Source organism: Zingiber officinale, chromosome 6A, assembly GCF_018446385.1.
Source record: "Zingiber officinale cultivar Zhangliang chromosome 6A, Zo_v1.1, whole genome shotgun sequence".
NCBI lineage: Eukaryota > Viridiplantae > Streptophyta > Magnoliopsida > Zingiberales > Zingiberaceae > Zingiber > Zingiber officinale.
In genome coordinates, this window is record NC_055997.1 from 135,457,889 (window position 1) to 135,473,718 (window position 15,830).

At 39.9% G+C, this 15,830-nt stretch overlaps 1 non-coding gene across 1 annotated transcript; it reads right to left on the bottom strand.

Annotated features, from left to right (window-relative positions):
• Nucleotides 1–311: 311 nt before the first annotated feature.
• LOC121998834 lies at nt 312–417 on the bottom strand. The gene has a single exon (XR_006116626.1). It is a non-coding gene; the product is annotated as a small nucleolar RNA R71 (small nucleolar RNA).
• Between the last annotated feature and the right edge of the window lie 15,413 nt (nt 418–15,830).

Below are 15,830 nucleotides of genomic sequence, written 5' to 3' on the forward strand. Positions count from 1 at the left end.
TGTGCAACCTCATATTGAAGCAGAACATTTCCAACTAGACCCAGAGTTAATTTTCATGATACAAGGTCACAAATTTAGAGGAGAAGTATCAGAAAGTCCTTATCTGCACCTTGAGACATTTCTAGAGCTTTGTGATATGGTGAATTATGAAAGAGTGTCAGCAGATGTAGTTCGGTTGATGATATTTCCTTTTAGTATCAAGGATAAAGCAAGGACTTGGTTATATCCTCTCCATCCTCAAAGCATCACAAGTTGGGAACAATTAGAGAAGCAATTTCTGAATCATTTTCCCCCTCCAAGCAGAACAATTTACATGAGGAATTGCATCAAAAGTTTTACTCAGGTATATGGGGAATTATTATTTGAAGCATGGGAAAGATTTAAGAGTCTTCAAAGACAGTGTCCTCATCATGGTTTGGAAAAATGGCTGACCTTGCACATATTCTATAGGGGAATTTCTTTCTCAAATAAGTGTTTGCTAGATTCTTCGGCTAGAGGTTCTTTCATTGACAAAAGTGTAGACGAAACATATACATTGATTGATCAAGTAGCATTGAACCTCCATGAATGGTCAAGCAAACGTTGGATGGAATCTCCCTCAGAAATTCAGGAAGTACAAGCCATATATACAAGAGAGTCTGTCAAACAAAATACAATTCAACCATCCAAGAGTTTTGAAATCCACAAGTCACAGAATGAGGAGTTCAAACATTTGGGGGCAAAGATTGATAGCATTATTTCAAAATGGTTCAAACAAGATCCTCCTCCTACACAGACAGTGTCTAGTGAACAGTGTAATAATTTTAAGTTGAGAAGTGGCAAGAATCATGAAGAACTACTGAAGAAGGATTTGTTTAGAATTGAGGAGAAGAACAATAGAAAACCTCAAGAACTCAGTTTCATTACTCCAGGAAGTTCCCAAAGGCCACAAGTACCTTTCCCTCAACGATTGATCACACCTACACTAGATAAGCAAGTTGAACCTCCTCCGCAAGCTCAAAGGGAATATGGGGAAAAGGAAGTACCTTTCCCAAGACCTTCACTAAAGGTTCATTTTCCACAAAGGCTAGTGAGGGTCAATGAAAATGAAGACTTTGGCAAATTCTATGACACTAATATGGTTGAGTGCAGATTTCTAGATGTATATGAAGATGAGGACTCTTCACATGAGGATTGTGATGATAATGTAGTGGATAACAAGTTTTTAGATTACCTTCTGGGTTTACAGGGTGTTATGATGAAATTAAATTTTCAGATGATGAATGTGATGTGGTAGATCAACTTAAAATTGCAAATGAAGTTAGTGATCCTCCTATAGATGATTCTCCCACTGAGGATATTGATGTTGGTTTATTTTTTGATGCTTGTGTTGATGATGATGTTATGAAAGGAAGTGTAGGGAGCTATGTTGTGGAAGCAGCATCTCAAGAATCACCTCCTTTATCCACACAACCTTTTGAGATTATGAGAGTTGCAAGGATTAAACATGTTGTGGACCAATGCATAGGGACTTGTACAATAGAAGCAAAGCCCCAAGAATCACCACTTTTAGAGGCACCACTACTTGAGCTAGAGCTAGAGCCAATACAAGATTCAGAAGTCACATCCACATGTTTAGAACTTTCAGGTATCTCTCAGCAAAGCAAGGTTAGTATCCTTTATGATCTTTTGGAAAATTTCATAGATGTACCAATAGTAGATTTTGTTGGATGTGATTCAATTTGTGATACATACTCAGTTCATCTTAATAAGGTTCTAGTTCTATCTAATATAGCATGCTTGGGAGAGGTATGTTTTTCTTTTGGGTGTGTAGATTTTCATGGGGCATATAATTGGAAGCTCAATCTGAACCGTCTTCTACCTCCTGAAAGAATTTCCAAGAAGACGAAGATGGAGAGAGCTATTCTTCACTTTTTGATGAAAGCTCCCTCCATAATAAGAGCCCTTGGAAAGAGGGTGATGAAATATCTTACCCCTCCAAGAGCGAGATTTTGATGGATCTATGAGGTGGTCGAGCTAATGACCTTAAACAAGTGCTTCTTGGGAGGCAACCCAAATTCAATCTTGTTTTCATTTATGTTTTTAGTTCCTTTCTAGTTTCATTTCTTTCCTCATAATAAGCATGTATCCTATACTTAATTTTTGTTGTCAATTTTCTTTTATAGGACTCAAAGATTAGGAGGAGTGCAATTACATGATGGAGAAGTTAATGACATGGGCATTTGGCACGCATCATTTGGTAACTTCTCTTACTTTTAATCTCCTCCACATTGTTTTTAGTTTTCATTGGGACAATGAAAAGTTTAAGTCTGGGGGGATGCATTAAGATGCATTTGGTTTAGTTTAGTGTTTGCTTATTTCTTTTGCATAATAAAATTTTCCTAGTTGCATCATTCATCACATCATGATTGTTTGTTCCTTAATGCAAAATACTAGCACGTTTCATCTAGATATTTATGTTTTGTGATTTGGTATGCTAGTATGCCTATTGATCTTTATGTTCCTATCCATAGTAGCATGAAGTGAGCATTGTTATTACTAGAAGAATTTAAATGTTGGCCTAGTTTTATGATCTCTTCACATTATGCTTGACTTTGATGGTAGATATTTTTGAAAATAGTCATGATTCATAGAACCAGACTAATACTCTTGCTTCTATGGTGACCTCTCAACTACATTTTGGTTACTGGATAAACTCAGATCATGTAAACTCATTTAAAAAAAATCAATTCCCCCCCCCCCCCAAAATGAAAGTTTGTTCAAGTTTTATACTTTGCAAACATTAAAAAAAAAAAAGGAAAAAAATAGTTATCGTGAGTGGAAACTAGCAATTCACCCCTTTGAGACCGAGTTAGGTTACTGAGGAAATGAATGATATGTTTCTTTTGATACTGAGTATTCCTTTGAGACCTTGTGTAGACGATGCATAGCATTTTTGAGGGGAACGAACCTTGCGTGTGGCAGGTAAGTGCTTATTGCTGGAAGTGTGAGGAACACGGTTAAATGAAAAATTGACTAGGCTTAGAGATTGACACTTGAGAAATTTAAGCCACTTATCACACTAAGCACGGAGAACTTCTACTTAGGCCACACTCAAATAATTTTTGTATCATGATCATCAATAAAAATATATGATAGGTTTATATTGATTTATTAGGGATTATTACATGTCGTCTACACACATAAAACAAAATTGCAGGGTTTGCTTGAGGACAAGCAAAGGTTCAAGTCTAGGGGTGTGATGTGCGTAGATCTTATGATCATTTGTACATGTTTTAACGCATATTCACTTACTTTATTGACGTATATTCTATGCATGTTCACCTCTCTTAGCATATATTCAGAATAAATACTCTTTTGTTCGGAGATATGCTCTTTGTGTGTTTTCTTGTTGACAGGATACGATTTGGAGCAGAATCAAAGCTTAAGTGGAGTCTAAAGCTTCCAAGGTGCCGTGTCTAGGTTGTGTGAAATTTCAACGCTGAACGATCAAGAAGATTGGGTCTGAGGCGCCTCCAATGCCCTTGAAGGCGCCTCGGACTGGTCTGAGGCGCCTTCAAGGTGATGGAGACGCCTCGGATTGTTCTAAGGCGCCTCGGACTGCATGGTATAAATACTGCATTGTATAAATAGTTTCCAGCTTTGCTTTTTCTTCTTCTTCTGAAGCTTCGATCGCTTGGGTGATTTCGGCCAACCGAAATAGAGCTCACCCGAATCCAATTTCCGGCCTTCTCCTCGAGCAGGCTTTCGACCCGGCTCCTCGTCCCTCGAATGTCGCGCATGTTCTTCTCATCCACCAGTGTACTCTTCCGCAGCTCTTTCGTCCTTCGGACGCACCGAGCCCGTCGGCTCCCTTCTCGTGTCGTCCTTCTCGCTAGCTGCGTCTTCCGCTCGACTTCCTGCATTCCTAATTTCCTGCACACTTAGACACAGGGATCAAATAACAAGCAGGACCTAACCTAACTTTGTTGATCATATCAAAACACCCATGAGGTCCAACAATCTCCCCCTTTTTGATGTGCATCAACCCAAGTTCAAGTTAGGGTAAAACAAACAAGTAATAATTTAAAGAAATGATTAAACTACTAGTTTAAGCATAAATTTGCAATTAAAATAAATTGCAACATCAAATTTAGGTCTATCTGACACTAATTTTTGAAAAGAATATCATTTTACAAAATTTCAAACGGAATGTGAAAATATTTCTAACTCCCCCTTAACTTGTGCCTATCTCTCCTCCTTTGATCACAGAAAAAATGGGGTAGAAAACATGTTTAAACTAAATTCTAAGTATTTTAAAACAAATTTCTGAGACTTTTGAAAGGATTTCTAAGTTAAAAACAATTTAAGAATTTTCTAAGATAAAACATAGGTAAGAGAAAAAATTTATAATTTAGTTCTAATTTCAGAAGAAATATTAACTTAGGCAACAAAATATTATTTGAGAATTTTCCTAAGCAAAAATTTTATGTAAGAAATATTTTTCTAAATTTAAAAATATTTTTATAAATTTAAAAATATTTTTGTTGAATTAAAAACTTTCTAAAGCATTATTTAATTCTAATTTTAATGTTTTTCTAGAAAGTTAATTAAACATTTTAATTCAATATTTTGGCTTCCACGTCGTGGTGAGGTACTAGGCCTTCTTGGTTATTGGAGCAACAATCACTTCCTTAGACAAAGCCTTATAAAGAAACTCATTGTTTAATTTTCTCGCTGTAAGCTCTAACTTAAAATAATATTTAGTCTAGAAATGATTTTGGAACCCAATAAAGGTTCCTTCCTACTGTATTAATTAAGAACTTAGGGGGTACATAGTTTCTAGGAGCTTTTCTAAGTTGTCCCTAATGCTTTTTATTATACCAATTTAATTTTCCATAAACTCTAAGTTTGATTTTGGAAATTTAATAAAGCATGCTTGATTATTTTTTAATTTTTCAATTTTTCAATTTCAATTTTCAATTTCTCATTTTCTAATTTTAAAATATCATACATTTCTAGTGGATATGCTTTTGCTAATTTTAATTTCAATTCAACATTTTATTTTTCTAATTTTGCTAGATCTTTTGTAAGTACTTTGATAAATTCAAAAGACTAAGTAGGGGTGAGATCACGTACCTTACTTACCTCACTTGGTGATGCTCCCCCTTCGTCGCAGCTTTCTTCTTCCTCTGATGATCCTCCCCCTTCGTCGTAGCTTTCTTCTTCCTCTGATGATCCTCCCCCTTCGTCGTAGCTTTCTTCTTCCTCTGATGATCCTCCCTCTTCATCTATGCTCATCTCCAAACTGGTTTCTTCGAAAAGATGGTTGACCATCAGTGTTAATCTCGAGAAGGCTTCGACTTCGGATTCTGAGGATGATGATTCATCCTATGTAGCCTTCAGACTCTTGCGTTCTGAGAGCGTCGGTCTTCGAGACTTTTCTTTGTCCTTTTTCTTTAATTTGGGGCAGTCATCCTTGATATACCCTTCTTCATTGCAGTTGTAACACCAGACCGTCCTTCTGTCGCGCTGATGCTTTCCCGGTTGCGATAAAAATTTATTAGTTTTAAGAAATTTATTGAAACATCTTACTAGTAGTACCACTTCGGTTTCGTCGATCGATGCTTCGGAGTCTGGATCGTCCTTTTCGGCTTGTAGGGCAATGTTGAGGTTTGACTTCTCTACTTGTTTAGGCTCTGCAAGTCAAGACTCGTGAAGTTCGAAAGTAGAAATAAACTTTCTAAACTACTTACCTCAAAGTCCTTAGAGATGTAGTAAGCATCTACTAAGGACTCCCATTCAAGAGTTCTGGGGAAGGAGTTGAGCGTGTATCGGATCGAGTCTCGGTTCGTTACCGATTCTCCGAGGTTGTTTAGTTGAGTTATTAGCTCCTTGATCCTCGCTTGAAGTTGCGCTACCTTCTCACCATTATTCATCCAAAGGTTCATTAGCTGAGTCCGGAGGATGTCTCGCCTTACTAATTTTGCTTCTGAGCTACCTTCATGAAGCTCCAGGAATCTTTCCCAGAGGTCTTTAGCGGAGTCGTAGTTTCCAATCCGACTTACCTCCTAGGGCGACAGAACGCTGAGCAGGTGGATTTATGCCTTTTCGTTGGCCACAAAATCTGCTTGCTCCTTCTTCGTCCAGTTGTATTCTTCCTTGTCTTTAGGTGCTGCAAAACCATATTTCATAATAAGAAGAATATCAGACTCTGTTTTGAAAAATACCTCCATTTTGTGTTTCCACGTAGCGAAGTCTCCGTCGAACTTCAGGGGATGAATGTTTGCTCCGGCCATTGTCTTGATCTTTTGTACTTCAGTTGGCGGTTAGTCCTTCTGAGACAGTCAAGCTCTGATACCACTTGTTGGAGCAACGGGACCGACAAGAGGGGGGTGAATTACCTGCAAAACAGGGTATACCCTCCTCAAGACTTTCAACTAAAAAAGACAGCAACAATAATACAAGAAATAACAAGAAATAAAAGAGAGACTAGAAATTAACTTGGTTACAACCCAAGGGGTTGTTAATCCAAGGTGGTGGGAAAGCGCACTAGAAAAGTCTCATTCTCTGAAGGCGGAGAAGACTTTTACACAATAAGAGAGCACAGAAGTTGCTAGGAAGTTGTTACAGAGTTGATTGATGAATTTCCTAGCTCCAGGGGCCTTTATATAACTTTGAAAATCTTATCTCGAGTGTTGAAGGTGCCTCCAAAAGGGTTGAGGACGCCTCCAAGCAGTTTGACCGGATAAATCTCTATCCGGTTGCAAACAGTCAAGAAGACTGGGTCTGAGGCACCTCCAATGCCCTTGAAGGTGCCTCAGACTGGTCTGAGGCGCCTTTAAGGTGATGGAGACGCCTCTGACTGGTTTGATGCGCCTCGGACTGGTCTGAGGCGTCTCGGACTGCATGGTATAAATACTGCATGGTATAAATAGTTTTCAGCTTTGCTTTTTCTTCTTCTTCCGAAGCTCCGATCACTTGGGTGATTTCGACCAACCGAAATAGGGCTCACCCGAACCCAATTTCCGGCCTTCTCCTCGAGTAGGCTTCCTACCCGGCTTCTCGTCCCTCGAACGCCGCACACGTTCTTCTCGTCCACCGATGTACTCTTCCACAGCTCTTTCGTCCTTCGAACGCACCGAGCCCGTCGGCTCTCTTCCCGTGCCATCCTTCTCGCTAGCTACATCTTCCGCTCGACTTCTTGTGTTCCTAAGTTTTTGCACACTTAGACACAGGGATCAAATAACAAGCAGGACCTAACCTAATTTGGTTGTTCACATCAAAACACCCACGGGGTCCAACAGTTAGGACTTTCCCAGTCAAGTATCCGGTCAACCTTGACCTACTTTACTCTTTTTCAAATCAAACTAGTCAAACCTTGACCAGAAGGGAATTACACCAACAATCTCCCCAAAAGGACGATTACACCTGCAATCTTCATATATTGTCAAACATTGGAATCCAAACATCAAGATTCAAGCTTGAGCCATTATGTTGTTAGGGTGTATACTAAAAGCCTAGCTTTTGTAAACATTTATTTTGAAATAAAGAATTACATTGGTAAAAAATGTCTACATTTATATGCTAAGTGTAGTTGTTCAATTAATTTATATTGTAGATAACATGGTGTGTGGTGTCACACACAGAAGATCATGTTATCGGTTCTTTATAAATTATAAACAGTAGCTCGCGACTAAGATAGATAGGAACAAACCATTGGAATAGTCGTAGCGTAATTTGGTATTATTTTATCTTAACTATAAAATTATACTAGTACACTCTGAGTGTACTGAGCAAGACCATTTAAGGTAAGTTCTTTTTGTACTGACTTAATAAAAAACAAGACCTTAGTGTTGGATCGAGACGCGCTAGAGGGGGGGGGGGGTGAATAGCGCTCGTGGCTATTTCGTTCGATTCGTAAAACTATCGGAGTAATTAAGCAGCGGAATAAAACAAAGTAAGCACACAGAGACAAGAGGATTTTTACTTCGTTCGGAGCCTTGATCGACTCCTACTCGAAGGCCCGCGATCCTTGATCGCTTCCGGTGGGCAACAACTATAAGCTCGTTAAAAGATTACACTTATGAGTACAAATAAAAGCTATAAATATTATACCGACAACAAGAAATGTTAAATCTGAAGCTTCGGGTCGTCGGACACTTGTAGCAGCACTTCAGAACGTCTTTTGGAGCAGCACGTTGATGAAAGATCACTTGGAATTCGCTGTTCTGAAGTGCTGGCCGAAACCCCCTTATAAAGGGTGTTCAAGGCGCCTTGAAGGCTGTTCAAGGCGCCTCCATGCTGCCTGGTCTTCCGCGTGGATCAAAACTGACCTGGTCGAATTTCATCCATTCAAGGCGCCTTATATCCCTCTCAAGGCGCCTTCTGCCTACTTCAAGGCGCCTCCAATGGTGTTTCGCAGCCAGCTCAGCCTTTGCACCCGAGGCGCCTCCAAGCTCCATGGAGGCGCCTCGGACACTGTTCATCCGAGGCTTTAGGTTGCTCCTTTGCTCCTGCAAGATATGTTAGTCCCAAACACTATCCTGCAACACAAAGTTAGCACAATAAACATTATTAAAGAGGTATAGACAGTCTCCGGACTGTCCGAGTCTGACTTCGGGTTTCCAACCGGAAACCCTAGGTCGACCCGACGCCTACTGTTCCCTCTACGGGAAACGCGTCCTCACCTACTCCTCTCAGGAGATTTACCTGTTGCCAGTCGATCCTCCAGATCGACTGGACTTTTGCTCGGCACTCGATGCTTCCGGACTTTCTGCTGGACATCCGCTTCCCGACTAGTCCAGACTTTCACCTGGTTCGCGACACCAGGAATTTCAACCTAGGGTTACCACCCCCTAGGACTTTTGCCTAAAGCCATCGACCTGCCAAGACTTTCCGCATAGGGTTACCACCCCCTATGACCTAGGGTTACCACCCCCTAGGGTTTTCCCTTTGCCTAACCGTAGCTAGGACTTTCCTGAAATCCTCAAGTAGACTCGTTAGACTACAAAGACATCTTAACTTTGAATTCTTTTGCCGTTATCAAAACACGAGTTCAATCGTCGGATGCTCCCCGCACCAACAATCTCCCCCTTTTTGATTATGACAACTCAAATTCAAAGTTAAGTAAATAAATGAATAGATAGACATTTTTAACACAGACAAATCTCTGCTAAGTATAGATGAACAAGGTAACTAAAGCAAATTTGCCCTATATGCTCCCCCTTAACTTTGGCTCCCCCTTAGTTTTTAACTTGAATTTTATGTTTATACATTTTTGATACTCTCCCCCTTTACCATAACTCAAAAAATGGGAAATAATAGATATTTGATTGAGTTGTATATGATTTTATTAAGGTTAGCAATGTTCAACAGGGTTTGAAAGTTAAGGTCAATTGGAATAATATTTTAAGTTTTAGGACAAGGTTATTTATTTAGGTTCAGTTGGTCCTTAAGTCCAAGCATAAGTCATGTTTACTAGATTGATTTACTAGGTATCAGAGCCATAAAGAACAAGACATTCTTAACTAAAAGATTGAGTATCCTTTACCAACTGTCTAACCTTTAGTTACTTGCTGCTTGTCTACAGGACAATAGCTTTCACTAGGTTAGTCAAGTTAAGTTATTTTGGTCCAGATAGACTTGACTAGAGCTGGAGAGCTTAACTTGATTAATGTTTATTGCATATTTAACGCCCAAACTCATATTGATGCACAGATATAAACATTCTTGAGTCCAGGCTATACCCTATGCATCTCACGCCGTTCTATGTTTGTCAATCACAATCAGGGTAAACTTAGGTGCTTTGTGAGATGCTTTGGCTTAATTCTAGGGGAACATGATATCTAGGGGGAAATCCTAGGTTAATTCCAGAATTTTAAAATCTAGAAAAAATTGGAGTTTTGAAACCTGGTTTTTCTAGAATTTTAAAAAACAATAAAACCTATGCTCAGAAGATATAACACATAAACCTGAGTAATAACATGTCTAATCAATTTAAAACATCCAAAATATCAAAAGCTAAGTAAGAGAAAGATCACATATGTCAATGCAAGTGAAAAGATAGAATCAAGCAGGTGGATCGTCGGCTGGAGGATCGGCTAGGTGCTGCTCAGGCGACGGCTGAGGCTGTCCCTGACGCTGAAGCTCGCCTCGAAGAGATGCGAATCCAGCAGCTATGTCAGATCGCATAGTCCGAAGAAAACGATGACTGTCTAACACAGCTCGTCTCGTCTGTGTGGACTGGATCTCAAGTCGAGTGAGTCTATCCTCGACAGAGAGTGATGCTGAAGATGACGGCCCAGCTGAAGAGGAGGGTCCGGCAGAGGTGGAAGGATCTGCGAAGAAGTCTTCTGCCAGAAAATCTGGCCACTCCTCATCTGCATTAGGTGCGCCCTCGGCCTCTGCAGCACCAGGGGCAGCAGCTGGTGGTGGTCGGCCCTTCCAGGCCAGAATCCCCTCGGCAGTGACCTCTGCCCCTGCTAATCTAAGGCTACGCTGACCGACCTCATCATAAAGGGTAAGTGGGATAAGAACCCCTCTAGTAATGTCTATCCTAGAGCTGGAGAATATCTGGGTCAGGATATGACAATAAGGCATATGAACTACTCCAGATGTAACTGTGCTAGATGCAAGGATAATGTTATGAAACATATGGAGGGCTATGTCTATGTCCAGGCGCTGGGTGAGGGCGTACAAGAAGAACGAGTGAGATGGTCGCATCGTCGAGACATCTCGAGATGATAAGGGTAGAATACAAGCTGTCAGGACTCTGTACATAGTATAATCCTGAACTCGAAGTAGGGTGGATCTGAACTCAGTCAGGCCTAAGGGTCTCTCCTCCCCATAGAAATGCATGTAAATGTCGTCTAATGTAACGTGGGAATAGGGGGCACCAAAGGGTAGGGTCCTACTCGGATAACATAAAAATGTATACTCAGACTCCCTAATCTCTAGGCTGGTGCGAAGTAGTGATGGAGTGAACTGAATGTCAGTACCTCCTACTCTGGTGGTATAAGTTCGATCATCAACCTTTTCAAGGTTGTGATAGAACTGGGTACATAGGTCTTGGTTGACAGTAGTGGTGCAATCAACCAGTTTATCTAACTGATAGTGGGTTATCATTTGGATAGTAGGTTGACAATATTGGGATAAAAACTCTCTACCAATATATCTAGGTTTGATTGACTCAAAGGTAAACCTAGAGAAATCTATTCTATGCTGTTCCGAGGGGAATCTCGGGTCTGTGGAAGGGGCCCTTGCTGGTGTGGTATCCACAATACGACGTTTCCTATTTTTGACATTATACACGAAAAAATTGCAAAACTAGCAAAGAATGTAAGAAAAAAACTTTAAGAGAGTTAGATTGTACCTAGGAGGCATAGCTAGGATTTAAAGAGAGGAAAATAGGTAGAAGGCGCCTTAGTTGGGAAGAAACCGAAGAGATCGGCGGCTTGCGGCGAGACACGAACAGAAGCAAAAATGCTTCTGTTCGTAACAAAAGAGAGGTTTTAAGGCGTCTTAAGATCCCTTTAGGGCGCCTTTGGAGGCGCCTTAAGGGCTTCTTAAGGCGCCTTAAGTGAGCGGCGGGAAATTTCCCGCCGCTGCTTGATGGCGCCTCCTCTTATATGGAGGCGCCTTCGGATGCTACGTGTCCCATTTTTTTTTTTTAATCGACACATTCTTTAAGGTTTAGTTTTGATAAAAACAATATGGTTTTAGAAATTTAAATTAAGTTTTAAAATAATTTTGAAATTTAAGTTAAAATAATTTTGAAATTTAAGCTTAAACAATTTTGAAATTATTTTGAAAAGATTTTTAAATAATTTTGAAATTAATTTGAAAAGATTTTTAAATAATTTTGAAATTAATTTTTTGAAAATAATTTTGAAATTTAAGTTTTTAAAATAATTTTGAAATTTAAGTTTTTTGAAAATAATTTTGCAATTGAAGTTTTTTTTAAAAAATAATTTTGAAATTTAAGTTTTTAAAATAATTTTGAAATTTAAGTTTTTAAAATAATTTTGAAGTTTAAGTTTTTAAAATAATTTTGAAATTTAAGTTTTTAAAATAATTTTGAAATTTAAGTTTTAAAAATAATTTTGAAGTTTAATTTTTGAAATAATTTTGAAGTTTAATTTTGAAAATTTAAATTTCTTAGTCATCTCACCCGATCTAAGTTTTCAATCAGGTAATCCTATAATTGTTGTGAGATGAATTGTGATTCTGTTTAAGGGTTTGGTTTAGTCTTGTGTTAGATTCAGGTTTAGCTTTAGGTTCAACAAGTAAGCATTCTTTGGATAAACTTCTGGGCTATGGTGAGTCACAAGGAACTCATTAAAGTAACCATGCCTTCGAGGTTTTCCAAATAGTCCTACCCATTGAACTTAATACTAACCCTTGGTCTAACTAGTTAGGATCCATTTAAGGGTTGCTTCGGTCAGTTCCACTTGGCCAAATGCACCAGGTCGAAGCCATATCTTCCTAGACATGCGATGCCCAAGTTTCCCTAACGTACTATCATCCAAAAATTTCACCAGTACTATGTTTCAAGTTAAATCTAACCCTTTTTAATCTATCCTTAATTACCCTACCGGGTAGTCTACTCTTGTTTTACCCATTCCGGGTAAATTAGGTTCTGTTACCCTGTCGGGTAGTTCTGTTGGGAGTGCCAGCTAGTTTGGATCCTCCATCTATTTTTCAATTTATAATTTTGAATTTAATTTCGAATTTTAAATTTTTAACTTATTTAATTTTGAATTTTGAATTTAATTTTGGATTTAATTTCGAACTTAATTTCGAATTTTGACTTTTTAATTTTGAATTTTTAATTTAATTTCGGATTTTGAATTTTTTAAATTTTAAATTTTGAAGATCGTTTTCATTTTGGCTTTCCTTGGATCATGGTCTCGATACGGTCTATCGAGGTAGTATATTTGATCCTTTGGAACCCAGTATTGGCCAAGTCCAACTTGATTGATCAATTTGGACTTGGGGACCCATGCTTGGACTGATTTGCTATTTTGTTTTATTAATGATAAATAAGATCTATATTTCTTTTTACTTTTATATCCCAGTCCAGTTTTGTTGTAGACGACTCTTTGTGTCCCAAGAATTAGATCCAAATTCTTGGAGCCCAGAGAGAACTTTTCTAAAGTAATTTTCAAATCTTTTAACTGATTTTTCAGATTTGAATTTTCTTTCTCAAGTTGTTGTACTTGAGTTGAGTCTTCAATTTGAACTAGATTAGGTAAAGATTTTGAGTTAGTTACTTCTTTAAGAATGGTTACTTCTTTTAAAAGTGACTTAATTTTCAAATTTGACTTGGCTAATTTGCGAAGTAAATAATTGACTAAATTATTAAGTCTAGGAATACTTACAGGGGAGTCTGGCCCTTCGGAAACGGATGCGGATCCGTGGCTTTGCTCGGAGTCGGCTTCTGACTCGCTCTCGGATTCGATGATCTGGTCCCGGGCCATCAATGCAAGTAAACTCGTTTGGTCGAGTTCGTCGTCTTCGTCCTCCGAAGAAGATTCATCCCAGGTTGCCTTTAGGACTTTCTTTCTTCTTTGCTTCTTGGCTTCCTTTTGGTTGGGACAGTTTGCCTTGATATGGCCCTTCTGGTTGCACCCGAAACATGTGACTTCGAATTTTACCTTTGATTGGGCCTCCTTAGATTGAACTGCCTTCTTCAGATCTTTCTTGTTGAAGCCCTTCTTCTTCTTGTAGAGCTTCTTTACAAGATTCACAAATTCGCTGGCCAGTTCATCTTCTGAATCTTCTGAATTGGGTTCGTCTTCTGATTCCGATTCAATTTTTCGTCGTCCTCTTGATTCCCGTGTTCGATTCGTTCCTGCAATCAAAGCAATACCTTTCTCGGATGGCTGTGCATTAGTTTGTTCATGGAGTTCAAATTCACTAAATAACTCGTCTAATTTTAAGGACGACAAATCCTTAGAGACTTTGTAGGCATCTACCATTGATGCCCACAATGTACTCCTAGGAAATGAGTTAAGGGCATACCTTATTATATCTCTGTTTTCTACCTTCTGCCCGATTCCATGTAGAGAATTCAGGATATCTTGAATTCGGGCGTGTAAAGAGCTTGCCGTCTCACCTTCCTGCATTTTCAAATTGTATAGTTTATTTAGTAACAAATCACGCTTACTTACCTTGGTTTCCGAGGTGCCTTCGTGAAGTTCGATCAGTTTCTCTCATAGTTCCTTTGCGGAGGAGAATGGACCGACTCTGTTGAGCTCTTCTTTGGTAAGACCGCATTGGATGGTGCAGGTGGCTTTGGCGTCAGCTTCCACCTTTTTGATAAATGCTGGCTCCCAGTTTTCACAAGATGTAGGCTTACCGTCGGTACCAGTTGGTAGTTCCAGTCCTGTTTTGACGATCATCCGGGTGTCGAACTGGATCTTCAGATATATCTCCATTCGCCCCTTCCAATATCCGAAGTCCTCTCCGGAAAATAGTGGGGACGAACGGTGCTATATCCTTCTTGTTGGGCCATTTAGATCTACGAAAACAGAAACAACAAGATCTATTCCAAGACTAAGTCTTGGATTAGTAGTGCGGGAGGAGGGAAAAAAAACAGGCTCAAGTGGTATTGTCCAACTTTGAGCAGAAAATCGATTCGTGAAAAGAAATTAGAATATAGCTATGAGGCTAAATTCTAATCGACTCCGAACAAAACCACGAAAAAAAAATTGTCTCGAATAGTGGTTGCACTGATTCAAGACGACCCCACTCTGATACCAATTGTTGGATCGAGACGCGCTAGAGGGGGGGGGTGAATAGCGCTCGTGACTATTTCGTTCGATTCGTAAAACTATCGGAGTAATTAAGCAGCGGAATAAAACAAAGTAAGCACACAGAGACAAGAGGATTTTTACTTCGTTCGGAGCCTTGATCGACTCCTACTCGAAGGCCCACGATCCTTGATCACTTCCGGTGGGCAACAACTATAAGTTCGTTAAAAGATTACACTTATGAGTACAAATAAAAGCTATAAATATTATACCGACAACAAGAAATGTTAAATCTGAAGCTTCGGGTCGTCGGACACTTGTAGCACCACTTCGGAACGTCTTTTGGAGCAGCACGTTGATGAAAGATCACTTGGAATTCATTGTTCTGAAGTGCTGGTCGAAACCCCCTTATAAAGGGTGTTCAAGGCGCCTTGAAGGCTGTTCAAGGCGCCTCCATGCTGCCTGGTCTTCCGCGTGGATCAAAACTGACCTGGTCGAATTTCATCCATTCAAGGCGCCTTATGGCCCTCTCAAGGCGCCTTCCAAGGCGCCTTCTGCCTGGTTCAAGGTGCCTCCAATGGTGTTTCGCAGCCAGCTCAGCCTTTGCACCCGAGGCGCCTCCAAGCTCCATGGAGGCGCCTCGGACACTGTTCATCCGAGGCTTTAGGTTGCTCCTTTGCTCCTGCAAGATACGTTAGTCCCAAACACTATCCTGCAACACAAAGTTAGCACAATAAACATTAGTAAAGAGGTATAGACAGTCTCCGGACTGTCCGAGTCTGACTTCGGGTTTCCAACCGGAAACCCTAGGTCGACCCGACGCCTACTGTTCCCTCTACGGGAAACGCGTCCTCACCTACTCCTCTCAGGAGATTTACCTGTTGGCAGTCGATCCTCCAGATCGACTGGACTTTTGCTCGGCACTCGATGCTTCCGGACTTTCTGCTGGACATCCGCTTCCTGGTTAGTCCAGACTTTCACCTGGTTCGCGACACCAGGAATTTCAACCTAGGGTTACCACCCCCTAGGACTTTTGCCTGAAGCCATCGACCTGCCAAGACTTTCCGCATAGGGTTACCACCCACTATGTCATAG